This window comes from Schistocerca piceifrons, chromosome X, assembly GCF_021461385.2.
Source record: "Schistocerca piceifrons isolate TAMUIC-IGC-003096 chromosome X, iqSchPice1.1, whole genome shotgun sequence".
In the NCBI taxonomy this organism is placed as follows: Eukaryota; Metazoa; Arthropoda; class Insecta; order Orthoptera; family Acrididae; genus Schistocerca; species Schistocerca piceifrons.
Genome location: NC_060149.1, coordinates 667545641 through 667559547, shown reverse-complemented (window position 1 = coordinate 667559547; position 13907 = coordinate 667545641). Strand labels below are relative to the sequence as shown.

Below are 13907 nucleotides of genomic sequence, written 5' to 3'. Positions count from 1 at the left end.
ATCCAGTCAAATATTTCTCCACATTTGTCTGTATAATTCAATGGAGGGAGGGTGTGTTATGAGATATAACAAGTGGGTACACCGTATCTGTTGCGTCATCAGTTTTGAATAATTACAGATTTTTTTCCCAAGCTTATTATATCACCGATACAGCTGTTTGTGTAATATGTGATAGGTGTATGACAATCAGCAAATCAGTTAATAGTCAAAGCTCAATTTAAATACATTGTTCAATTAATTCTTCTTGCTGCAATTATTCCATTTATACCATTAGTTTGGCTATATCTTACATTAATTAAAAGTTATAGTTAATTGAAGATAGTATCACAGTTCTATACGAGGAAAGAACCTATGAGCTAACTAGCAGAATCCAATATAATGACCTGCACCATTCAAAGCTAAGTATTCTGACTTTCCAGTTATGTATTTTAGAGTGCCTGAAACTAATTATCTTCCACAGTAATTAAACCTGAAGTTCTGAGACAGTGCCAATTTTCATTGCAGATTTTGTCCTAACCACTGTTAGATTCTGTGCTTTGACTACTAACTTTGGTTATCTTAATTTTTCTGTGTAGTATGATGTGAAGCACCAATTAATTAACTGACAAATTAATAATTTTATGAATATAACTATTATATTCATTATGGTACCTATACTTGTAAACAAGAGGATTAACGCCATGGAAGGATAATAGTATTCAAATACTTTTTAAAAAATTTCTTGTCTTACAAAAAGCTTGTAGTCTACTGAAAACAGCCATATTCAACCAGCCCCAGAGTCTGCAGTCAGCAGCTGGAAATCAGAGAAACAATAGGTATGTCCCGTGGTATAGTAAAGTTCACCATAGTCATAATAGTTCATAAAATGTACCATGTTCAAGTTAGATCTCATACCCTTATTAACTCAATGATAACATCTTATAATCATTTCACATTGTGAATTTGCATTCAACTTACATGATTGTGATTAACTTCCACAGAAGTGTAATGCTATGATAATAGTCCCATGCAGCAATAAACAGTGTTAACTAGTGCTCAACCTTAAAAATAGTGTGTTACTCTGATGAAATTATTCTGCCACCTGTATAGTGAGCAATCTTGTGACTTTTATGTTGATAATGCTTTTGCCACACTAAGCAACTACTAACTATTTCTTCAAGCGTAAGTCTGCTGCATTAGAACCTTAACAGAAAGAACTGTAACCAAATGCAGTATGTAACATTGTTTGCCTGCATTCAAAAGAGAACTGTGCAACATGAACTGGCCATTAACCATTAATATTTCAAAAATTTCACCGTCATTGGGGCTCATTTCAAAGTGTAACTCATCACTGAAGACAATTCTACTCCAGTCAATGAGATTCTAGGCTGAAGATGTGTCTGAAGATGGGATACCGACACAATTGTCAAATACTGTACGACCCGACAACCAGTTGGTTGTCCCTTACAGCACAGTGGTATTCTGGCAATATTTTATGTCCCATTTAGTTGCCCTCCATGGCAAGCCATCCTGGGCTTACATTTCAGCACATAATGCCCACCCACTTGGGTGGCATTTTGATAATCTAACAATCCAGTTGTGCATAATCTGGCATGATATTCCTCAAGAGGACATCCAACAACCCTATCAATCAGTGCCATGCCAAATAACTCCTTGCCTAAAGGCCACAGGTGTACCAGTGTGTTACTGACTTGTTCAATGTGTGAAGCTTTTTCTCTACAATATATCATCCAATTATTCCAGTTATCCTGCTAATGTAATTATTCGTTTGTCTGAAGATCTACATCACATGTACCAACTTCCATCCCATTTGGATAAAAGCCTTTCTAAATCACTGTAATTATACCTACATAGGGATGAGACCTATTTATAGCAACCTTAAATAGTCTAGAAGATATCTCATACAATGTATCTAGTATGGGAAACAATGTATAAACAGACTCACTAGACAAAGTGAAAACTTTATTATAATAAATAGAGAAAGAAACAAATAATATTAAGCAACTACAATGCTCTCCACCTGATAGTATATGTGGAAAATATTCTTAAAGTGACAGAAACTTCTTTCCACTAAAAGTGGTGCAAACTGCCTTACTAGATAATTTGAGATCTCTGAACTATAGTGAGAATGATGATAATGAACACTGTGCCCATGACTGTGAGCTGAAACTTAAAGTAGCAAAAAGATATTTCTCCTGCTTCTTCCATGAACTGTGTACCTTTTGATGATAGGGTGGCTTGCATGTACTGTGGATGCAACCTCATCAGAGGGGTATTGGCAGAGTGGCGTGTCTAACATACAGTTCGTGAAGTGGGGCACCACAATTTTTGGTAGTTGCAGGGACACTAGTCTTGATCACTGACTGGTTTGGCCTTGTTACGTTAACACTATGGTCTTGCTACGTTGGTATTGCAAATGAATGAAAGCAAGGGGAAACAACAGCCATTATATTTCCTGAGAACAAGCACCTCGTCTGTATGGATTATTGATGATGGCACCCACTTGGGTAACATATTCCAGACATAAAATCGTCTTCCATTTGGATCTCCAGGCGAAGATCACTCAGGATGATGATGCTACCAGAAAAAAAATCTGGCATTCTATTGGATAGAGGATGAATTGTTAGATCTCTTAATCAGATGAATACATTAGAGAGTTTGAAACGAGAAACTGATAGGCTGAAGTCAGATATTTTAGGAATAATAAAGTGTGGTAGAAGAAAGAACAGAACTACCAGCCAGATGAGTTATTATGAAATGAGTAGCTTTACAGATCAAGAGATTGAAATGGTGTACGTTGAGATGAAAGAAATTATTCAGATCGTTGGCGGAGATAAAATTTATTTGTGATGAAAAACTGGAATTCTGTAGTTGGAAAAGAAAGGAATAATCATTGCCATATTGCCAGTTAGTTTTCCATGAGTGTGTTGTAATATAGGATATATGTATCCACCATAGTCAGTCACAATCTTTAAGATTATTAATCTTATTATATTAATTTATTACAAGTAGGGACGGGAAACTGTAGCATCTCTTTTTGGCAAAATTCACATCTATATTTTGTGAAATTTGAATCTATTATTGTCGAAAATCGCATCTATTTTCTTTGTTTGTAAATGAGCAGACGCACAAATTTATAAGGTTCTCACGCTAATGAGTGACGACAAACAAATTATTAATTATTTGAAATTGAATGTTTAAAAAAGTGCTGATAAGGAACTTTTTGACTGGAATGTTTGCTTTTGCAAAAATTTCAGCAACTTTTTCTTCGTTTGGCTGTATTTCAACTTCCAAAAATGAGTGTTCTGTTGTTCTTTATTTGTGGATGGATCATTTCTTACAACGATGCTGGACACTTCATGTTTACTTAAAGCTCACATATACATAGTTGCAAAGCAGCAGCGTTTTCCCGCCAGTTAAGAGAAAGCGTCTCCGATATAAGGTGTTTCTGAACATAATTTGTCTTCTCCTGCCCAATTTGAAGATTAAAAAATCTGCAGATAGCTAATTTCTACCTTTTGTGGGCATTCATCGACCTATGACCCACCTAGCGTGAGATGAATGCTACCCGAATAACAGTGCTACAGACAGAATTGACAAGGCACTTCGCGTAGAAGAAGACTCGAACTTACACCAACTAGATTTTAATGTTAGGGGAAGAATTTCAGCCCCGTCGAAAAACATTACAGATTTTGTTTCCTAATCGCTATAGTGCAAAGGACGAGCGCTTTAGGCTATAGTCGCAGATGGCTCCGAGCGTAAACAGACCATAATGTTGACAGCCACGGGGGAAGGGGTTGTGAAGGCAAACAAACCCCGCCTCCATTTCGCTTGGGACCATTCTACAGCAGAATTGTCGCATTGTCATAGGGATTGCCGATCTCTTCTGGTGTTGTAAGGGTTGTAGTCGAATCCGTGATGGACCAGGATTAGTTTATTTATTTATTTATTTATTTATTCATCCGTGGAACAATAAATATTGTATGGATGTCGTCAGATTACAAAACATGAGCACACATTTACATTTACAATTAAACAGGTTTCTCATATTTTGTGTAGTTTTTATAACTAGTCATACACATATTTATGATTTACATAATATTTTGGTGATAATGTCATATGTTGCTAATAATCTACATCTATGTTAAATATTCTTTTACAGTATAAAAACTTTTACTTACTAAAAAGGTTTTAAGCTTTTGTCTGAAAGTGAGGGGCTCATTTATTTCTTTAATTTCTTGTGGTACTTTGTTGTACAGTTTTATCCCATTGTAAAATATACTTTTTTGTGTCTTTGCCTTGTTCTTTCTATCTAGATGGATGTGGTGACAAGCTCTTGTTTCATGGTCATGTATTAGGCTGTTTGTGTTGTACATGTTAAGATTTTTCTTAATGAACATTATGTTCTGAAAGATATACTCACAAGAAACAGTTAGAATTCCTAGCTTTCTAAATAATTCTAGACAGTGGGCCCTGTTGTTGCTATTTGTTATTATCCTTATGGCTCTTTTTTGTACTTTGAACACAGTTTGTATGTTACTGGCACTTGTTCCCCAAAACATGATCCCATAGCTGAGGACTGAGTGTAGATATCCGTAATATGTTATTTTAAGACAGGTATTATTGCATACCGGTGCAAGGATTCTAAGAGCATAGCATGCTGTGGATAATTTCTTTGCCAAAATGTTGACATGGTTTGTCCATTTCAGTTGGCTGTCTACATTCATCCCTAAGAATTTGGTACTTGTTACACATTCTAATTCATTATTATTAACTTTTATTCTAGTGGCATTGTGTTTTTTGTTCAATTGGAAGTTAATATAGTTAGTTTTCTTTACATTTAGGGTTACTTTATTTTTTAATGACCAGTTGTGGACATCATTGAGAGCCTCGTTTGCTCTTTCTGACAGTTGTGTTGGATTTTCACCTGTTATTACTATGTTGCTATCATCAGCAAAAAGTATTTTTTCGCCATGTCTGATACTTTGTGGGAAGTCGTTAATGTATATAAGAAACAATATTGGGCCTAATACACTTCCCTGTGGGACGCCTATATTCACATTTTCTGGGTCAGACAGGTGTTTTATAAGGGAATTGTTTGAAACTTGTGACATCTCAACTCGTTGAACTCTGTTTTCCAAGTATGATTTGAACCACTTCTTTGTCACACCTCTTATTCCTATTTGCCCTAATTTATGAAGTAAGATTTTGTGGTCAACTGTATCAAAGGCCTTGGACAAGTCTAAAAAGATACCACTTACATTTTCACCTTTGTCCAGTGCTTCTAAAATTGCTTTAGTGAACTGTGCTATAGCATATTGTGTGCCTTTTCCGGGCCTAAAACCAAATTGGTCATTGGAAAGAAGATTATATTTATTCAGGTAATTTAGCAGTCTCTTTTTGACTAGTATTTCTATTATTTTAGAAATGATAGACAGTATAGAGATCGGCCTGTAGTTCTCTACATTTTCCACATCTCCGTTTTTAAGGATAGGTATAACTTTTGCTTGTTTTAGGTACTCCGGAAAGTATCCAGACTCGAAAGATTCATTAATTATGTCTGTTAATGGGCCCTTTATGGAGTCTATACAATCTTTAATTACGCAGACTGGAATTTCATCAAGTCCTACTGAAGTTTTATTTTTTAGTTGGTGTACTACTAGTGCCACTTCCCTTTCTGTAGTTGGCAAGAGCACCATTGAGTTTGTTGGCTGGTTCTGAGTAGGTAAATCATATGTATCTGGAAATTTCTGCTGTAATTTTTTTGCAATACTACTGAAATATGAGTTTACAAAATCAGCTAATTTTTTAGGGTTACCTACTGGTACATCTTTGTTTTTAATATGTGAATTGAGGTCCTTTTTAGCAGAGTTAGATGTTTCCTGTTTGACGATGTTCCAGGCTGCTTTGCTCTTGTTTTCAGCTTCAAGTAATATTTTGTTGTTTGAAAGTTTTTTTGCGGCTAGCAACACCTTTCTGTAAATTTTCCTGTACTTTTTGTAGGATTGCAGAACTTCTGGGTTAGACTGATTATTTTTTATGGAGTTGAGATATCTAAGAGTTTCTGAGGGTTTTTTGATACCTGTAGTCACCCACTGATTTCTCTTTGTAGTTTTAATTTGATAAAGAGTTTTGGGAAACATCTCTTCAAATCTGAGTTTAAAAATTGACATGAACTTGATAAATTTCTGATTTGCGTTGGTTTCTGCATAGACTTCCCTCCAATCTTCATATTCTAGCTGGGATTTAAACTGATGCAGGGCTGATTTGGAAAACATTCTTTTGTATGTACAAAGTTTAGGAGGAGTTTCTACATGAATGTTAGTTTCTAAGATCTGGCAGAGGTGGTCTGCTAGGCCCAGGTTTTGGACAACAATATGACATTTTTTACTATCAATATCTGTAGCTACATGATCTATAGATGAGGAGGATTCTTTCGTTATTCTAGTTGGACAATTAACAAGGGAGGATATTCCGTAACAGCTTAGAATATTCACATATATGTTGCTAGCCTTATCAGGCTTCATCATATTAATGTTTAAGTCACCACAGATAATTACATTTGCTTTTGGTCCAGAAACCCTGTCTAAGCTTTGATTCAGTTTTGAGAAAAATATATCAATGTCTCCACTAGGAGAGCGGTACACACAAAATATGACTAATTTTTTTGCTATGCCAGGTCCTATTATTTCAACAGCGGAAAGTTCGAAATGTTTGTCCTCACCTAGATCTAAAAGATCATATCTTACTTTAAATGACATACCTTTTTTTACATAGATACATGAACCTCCACCATTCATTGAGATTCTGCTATAGTAACATGCAAGGTCAAATGAGGCTAATGCAATGTGTTCAATTTGCTTCCCTTTGCACCAGTGTTCAGTGATACACAAAATTTGGCTATCAAATTTTTCCAATTCTACTTCTAGCTGTTGTGCTTTGTTCTTTATGGCTTGAATGTTTTGGTGAAACACTGTTAGGTATTTGTTTTCACTTATCTTGGTGGCACCTTTCCCTTTAGACCTGATGCTAAAAAATCCTTCAGATGAGCTGGTGGCATGGTTATTCTTCTGTTGATGACAGTGGAGGTAAGTCTGTTGCCGGTTTGACTTGGAAGTTGGTGTATCTGAGGGTATCTGCCTTATGTTAGTCTTGTAACTGAGGCCGGGTACCAAAAATCCTGCAGAGTTGAAAGTTTCCTGGTTCTTGTGCTTCTTCTGTTTGCTTCTGTTGCTGATGATGATGGTGAAGCTGGTGAAAAGTCTTTCACTGTTGAAGACTGCGGAGCGGCCAATACTGATGAAAGGTCGTTGGCTGTTGGCACATCAGGCGTTTTTTTTCTTGTTAATGATGCAGTTGCGTAGTATGTAGCTGCTTCTGCTGAAGCTGCTTTGGAAACTTTTGTCCTAGTTGACTCATTTATCTCAGCTGTTTGTGACGAAAGTGGAGATTCTAGTGCTGGACCTGTTGTCAGTGATTCAGTTTCATTTTCTTGTTGGAAATTTTCAGTTGCTGTGTTTGGTGGTGGAAGTGGTATGGTCGTGCTATTCTTGTCCTTAACTGCCTTCACTGCATTAAGGATTTCTCGACTAATGAATGATTTTCCGAGTTTATTTCTGTGAAGCCCATGCCTTGTAAAATGACTTCTCTCTGTGGATGGTACGTCCACATATGTGGCATTTGGGAGGCTTCGGCAGATTTTCTCAAATTTCCTATTAGTAACTGTGATTTCTTTGTTGACACAGGATTCTTCTATAAGATCATGTCTTTGTGGGATACTGGCAATGAAGAAGTTAACATCTGTAATTTTCTGTAATGTACTTCTTAGAGCTCTTGTGGCGAGTTTGCCCTCGTTCCTATAAACATCATTAGCACCTCCTATTATTAGACAGTTGCTTCCAAGCTTCAAAGAATGTTCACAGTCTTTTAAAACTTCGCGCAAGGGGGCCCCCGGTTTCGTTATTCCACTAACGTTGAATATAGTTTGCATGTTACACAAAATGTCGGCTAAGCCCTTTCCATGACTGTCTGAAAGTATGAAAATATCTTCTTTTTTCTTCTTACCTGTATTGGTAGATATCTTGTTTGCACGATAAGTATGTTCCATGTATTTTATGGTATTTCCTTTCTTGTTATTACAGGACTTCGTAGGCCTACTGAAGTGATTTGTGGTCGCTGCATTTGATGAAAATACTTCCTTTCTTTGGCTCTTTTCACATATTTCATATTCATCACACGTTAAAAATTCAAACTTATTTGCTTGTGGGAGACGAAAGTTGTTTCCGTTACGATTAACACGACAAAACTTATTTCAAAACAGGAAAATAAAACAACAAGCAACTCACAGTAGGTCTACAAAGCGTTCGCGGACGTCTACCACGCAATTGTCTGTTGAAGTTAACAGAGTATTGTTAACGACGGTTTTCAGGCCCGACCTCTAAGGTTATTTGGTACAACTACTTTCAAAACATCCGCCGCATAATTTGCCACGTTAAAACTGTCCGCATTATACTATCTTTTGAGCTTTAGCTAACAAACAAACGTACTCGTTTCTTTCCCATAAATAGCTGGGTCCCATGGCTGAATACTACGTTGCATTACGCGACATGTGTCTTAGACCATTCAGCCGTCCACAACTGGCATGGGGTATTGATACATGATTACGTTTGTACACTCTTTTTTGCAAGTAGATTCTTGTGCACATTATCACTCCAAATTGGACTTCGCCATTTAACTGCTTACATGTTCGATATTGAACGCAGAAAATAAAGCTATTTCAAACTATGTATGATAAATAGTCCATCTGGATACAATTCACTATGAAACAGCGTCTATTAAGAAATTTCGCATTTTGAGGTAGAATTCGCATTTATCGGTCCCTATTTATTAGTAATGTGTTTTGAGCCACTAGTATCTGGCTTCAAGGACTATAAATAATTATACACAGCTAGTAAAGAAATTAGCAGTAATCCAGTTAACAGTATTTCTAGCAAAAATAATGTAATCGATGATGAGCAATTGTGGCACAAAATGTGTCATTGATACATTAATGTAATAAGATTAATAATCCTAAACATTGTGTATGGCACCTAACTATATCCATTATGCATCAGGCACGAGAACACGGACTGGATGAAAGAAATAGAAGGGTAACTTGCCTGATCGAATTTTGCACAGAGCACAATTCAGTCGTTGCTAACACCAAGTTTAAGAATCATAAAAGAAGTTTTTATAAGGGAAGAGATCTGGAGACATCAAGTTTTAAATAGGTTATAACATGGTACTGTAGAGTTTTCAAAACCAGAATTTAAACTGCAGAATAAATCCAGGGCAGATGTGGATCTAACTATAATTTATTGTTTAGGTGCTGCAAATCAGAACTGAAGAAATTGTAGAAAGGTAGGAAGTTAATGAGATGGAACCTGGATAAACTGAAAAAAGCATTGGTTGTTGAGGATTTCAAAGGTTTAGACGATAGTTGACTGAAAGAGAGGACTGGAATTCAGTGGAATATGAATGCATAAGCTTTGACAGATGATCAAAAAGACAAGATACAGTAACTATCCTTTGGATATGACATGAGATATTGAATTCAGTTGATAAAAGAATAAAATTTAAATGAAACATGCAAAATAAATGAGATTGACAGAAATTGCAAACTGCCTAAAGAAGAACTGCAAAGCTGTAGAAGAATGCATGACTATGGAAAAGTAGATACCACCTACAGGAAAATTAAAGAGAGTTTTGGAGAAAAGAGAATCAAGTGTATGAATATCAATAGCATTTGTAGATCTAAAGAAAGGGTTTGATAATGTTCACTGAAACACACTCTCTTAAATCATGAATATGGCAGGGTTAAAATACAGGGAGCAAAAGGTCACCTACAACTTTTGCATGTAGCAGACTTCAGTTTTAAGAGTCAAAGGACATGTAAGAGAAGCTGCAGTTGAGAAAGGAATGAGACAGATTTGTACCCTATCCTTGACATTATTCAGTCTACTTATTGATGAAGCTGTAAAGGAAACCAAAGAAAAATTTGGCTAGAGAATTAAAATTCAGAGTTAAGAAAGTTAAACGTTAAAGGTTTGCCAATGACACTGTAATTCTGCATGAAATTTTAAGATTAGTTGAATAACATGGGCGATGCCTTGAAAATAAGTTACCACACAAGAGGAATATCAACAAAAGTAAAACGAGAATGTATTCAAATTAAATGAGACAAAGTTGTGAGACACTTAAAGTGGGCAGCAAAACATTTGACAATAGTTGAAGTAGAGATGATGTAAAATGCACACTGCCAATAGCAAGAAAAGTAGTTATGAAAAAGAGAAATTTGTAAACAGCAAACTCAAATTTAAGCATTAGAAAGCCTTTTTGAAAGTATATTCTGGAGTGCATTCTTGTCTACAAGTGAAACAAGAATAATAAACCCTGCAGACAAAAGAGAATTAGTGATCAAAAGGTCGTTGTAGCTAGGCTCAATACCGTTTCTTCCAAATCCACCAGAAACAAACGCAAAATAATTTTATTTAAAAAAGCGGATAAAGTGTCACTAGAAGCCTTCCTAATAGACAATCTCCATTCCTTCCAAACTGACTATGCAAATGTGGACGATATGTGGCTCAAATTCAAAGATATAGTAGCAACAGCAACTGAGAGATTGGTAAGAGATGGAACTGATCCCCCATGGTACACAAAACAGGTCCGAACGCTGCTGCAGAGGCAACAGAAAAGCATGCGAAGTTCAGAAGAACGCGAAATCCCGAAGATTGGCTAAAATTTACAGACGCGCGAAATTTGGCACGGACTTCAATGCGAGATGCCTTTAACAGGGTCCACAATGAAACATTGTCTAGAAATTTGTTAGAAAATCCGAAGAAATTCTGGTCGTATGTAAAGTACACAAGCGGCAAGACGCAGTCAATACCTTCGCTGCGCAGTGCCGATGGTACTGTTACCGACGACTGTGCCGCTAAGTGGAGTTATTAAACGCAGTTTTCCGAAATTCCTTCACCAGGGAAGACGAATGGAATATTCCAGAATTTGAAACACGAACAGCTGCTAGCATGAGATTCTTAGAAGTAGATACCTTAAGGGTTGCATAGCAACTCAAATTGCTTGATACGGGCAAGTCTTCAGGTCCAGATTGTATACCGATTAGGTTCCTTTCAGATTACGCTGATACAATAGCTCCCTACTTAGCAATCATATACAACCGCTCGCTCATCGATAGATCTGTACCTACAGATTGGAAAATTGCGCAGGTCGCACCAGTGTTTCAGAAGGGTAGTAGGAGTAATCCATCGAACTACAGACCTATACTATTGACGTCGGTTTGCAGTAGGGTTTTGGAGCATACATTGTATTCAAACATTATGAATCACCTCGAAGGGAACGATCTATTGATACGTAATCAGCATGGTTTCAGGAAACATCGTTCTTGTGCAACAAAGCTAGCTCTTTATTCGCACGAAGTAATGGCCACTATCGACAGGGGATCTCAAGTTGATTCCGTATTTCTAGATTTCCGGAAAGCTTTTGACACCATTCCTCACAAGCGACTTCTAATCAAGCTGCGGGCCTATGGGGTATCGTCTCAGTTGTGCGACTGGATTCGTGATTTCCTGTCAGGAAGGTCGCAGTTCATAGCAATAGACGGCAAATCATCGAGTAAAACTGAAGTGATATCAGATGTTCCCCAGGAAAGCGTCCAGGGACCTCTGCTGTTCCCGATCTGTATAAATGACCTGGGTGACAATCTCAGCAGTTCTCTTAGGTTGTTCGCAGATGATGCTGTAATTTACTGTCTAGTAAGGTCATCCGAAGACCAGTATCAGTTGCAAAGCGATTTAGAAAAGATTGCTGTATGGTGTGGCAGGTGGCAGTTGACGCTAAATAACGAAAAGTATGAGGTGATCCACATGAGTTCCTAAAGAAATCTGTTCGAATTCGATTACTCGATAAATATTACAATTCTCAAGGCTGTCAATTCAACTAAGTACCTGGGTGTTAAAATTGCGAACAACTTCAGTTGGAAAGACCACATAGATAATATTGTGAGGAAGGCGAGCCAAAGGTTGCGCTTCATTGGCAGGACACTTAGAAGATGCAACAAGTCCACTAAAGAGACAGCTTACACTACACTCGTTCGTCCTCTGTTAGAATATTGCTGCACGGTGTGGGATCCTTACCAGGTGGGATTGACGGAGGACATCGAAAGGGTGCAAAAAAGGGCAGCTCGTTTTGTATTATCACGTAATAGGTGAGAGAGTGTGGCAGATATGATACGCGAGTTGGAATGGAAGTCATTAAAGCAAAGAGGTTTTTCGTCGCGGCGAGATCTATTCAGTCACCAGCTTTCTCTTCCGAATGCGAAAATATTTTGTTGAGCCCAACCTACATAGGTAGGAATAATCATCAAAATAAAATAAGAGAAATCAGAGCTCGCACAGAAAAGTTTAGGTGTTCATCTTTCCCACACGCTGTTCGGGAGTGGAATGGTAGAGAGACAGTACGATCGGGGCTCGATGAACCCTCACCGAAGCACTTAAATGTGAATTGCAGAGTAATCATGTAGATGTAGATGTAGATGTAGAGAAGGTTTTGAAATGTGATGCTACAGAAGAATGCTAAAGATTAATAAAGAAGGACTGAATCAAAGTGGGGAAAGATGAAATTTATGACACAGCTTGACTAAAAGAAGTGATTGGTTGATATGACCTATCTTGAGGCATTGCGAAATTATCAATTTGCTTATGCAGGGAAGTGAGGGAAGTAAGTGTTGTTCAGGGAGACCAATGTGTGACTACTGTAGGCTGGATCAAATTGATGAGGTTATATTATTTATGCAGAGATGACAGGATACACTTGTGTGGAGAGCTTCAAACCAGTCTTCAGACTGAAGACTACAACAATAATTTCAACTCCAGAATGAGATTTTCACTCTGCAAAGGAGTGTGCGCTGATATGAAACTTCCTGGCAGATTAAAACTGTGTGCCGGACCGAGACTCGAGCTTGGGACCTTTGCCTTTCACGGGCAAGTGCTCTACCAACTGAGCTACCCAAGCACGACTTACGCCCCGTCCTCACAGCTTTACTTCTACTAGTACCTCGTTCCTACCTTCGAAACTTTACAGAAGCTCTCGCTGATATGAAACTTCCTGGCAGATTAATCTCACAGGAAGTTTCAATAATTTCAACTGTTATTAACATCACAGCTGCTAAATTAATAATACTTTACCATAACTGGTTAATAGACATTTGTGTTAGTTTAACAACTAACGGATATTAACAAACAAAAAAAGTGTTGATAACAGCCTTAATGGGTGAAAGCTTTAATTTTGAGAGTCTTTTGTGGTGCCTATCTGTGACTAAGCATCCCCGCCATATGGCGAGTAGCAACTTTCCTTCTCATAATATTGTTACACTCCATCCTGTATTTTCTGTTGTTCAAACAGAAAAGAAGATTGCTATCCAAAACATCACTCATTCATGAGTCACTTTTGGTCTATATTCATTCATTGAATTGCTGCCTGTCAAGGGATAGCTGCAGTAACATTCAGGGATGAAGTGTTGTTTTTACACTCGTCAAATCAGTTACGCTGCTATGCATTTGTTACATTAAATATGCCCATCATTTTAGTGATTTCAGATTGTACAACGCGTCTAAAAATCAAGTTTACTCTTTCCCTACACAAGCCCTTGAAGTTGGCTCTACTCGGAATGTAATGCATATGTATACAGAATTCAGTTACAAGAACATGTAAAAAGGATGTGAAACATGCCACTCTCCTGGATCCTTAAAGATACTCATAATAAAACATAATGCTGCAAACTCAAATATGTGTACGGATCTGATTATAATGATTGTCTAAGTAAATAAAGGCCATAAGTGTAGGCATTTGAT

General features: G+C 37.2%; 1 protein-coding gene across 1 annotated transcript in view; it reads right to left on the bottom strand.

Annotated features, from left to right (window-relative positions):
- LOC124723039 (endosome/lysosome-associated apoptosis and autophagy regulator family member 2-like) overlaps nt 1-13907 on the bottom strand; it is a 233061-nt gene that overhangs the window by 84064 nt on the left and 135090 nt on the right. The window lies entirely within an intron of this gene.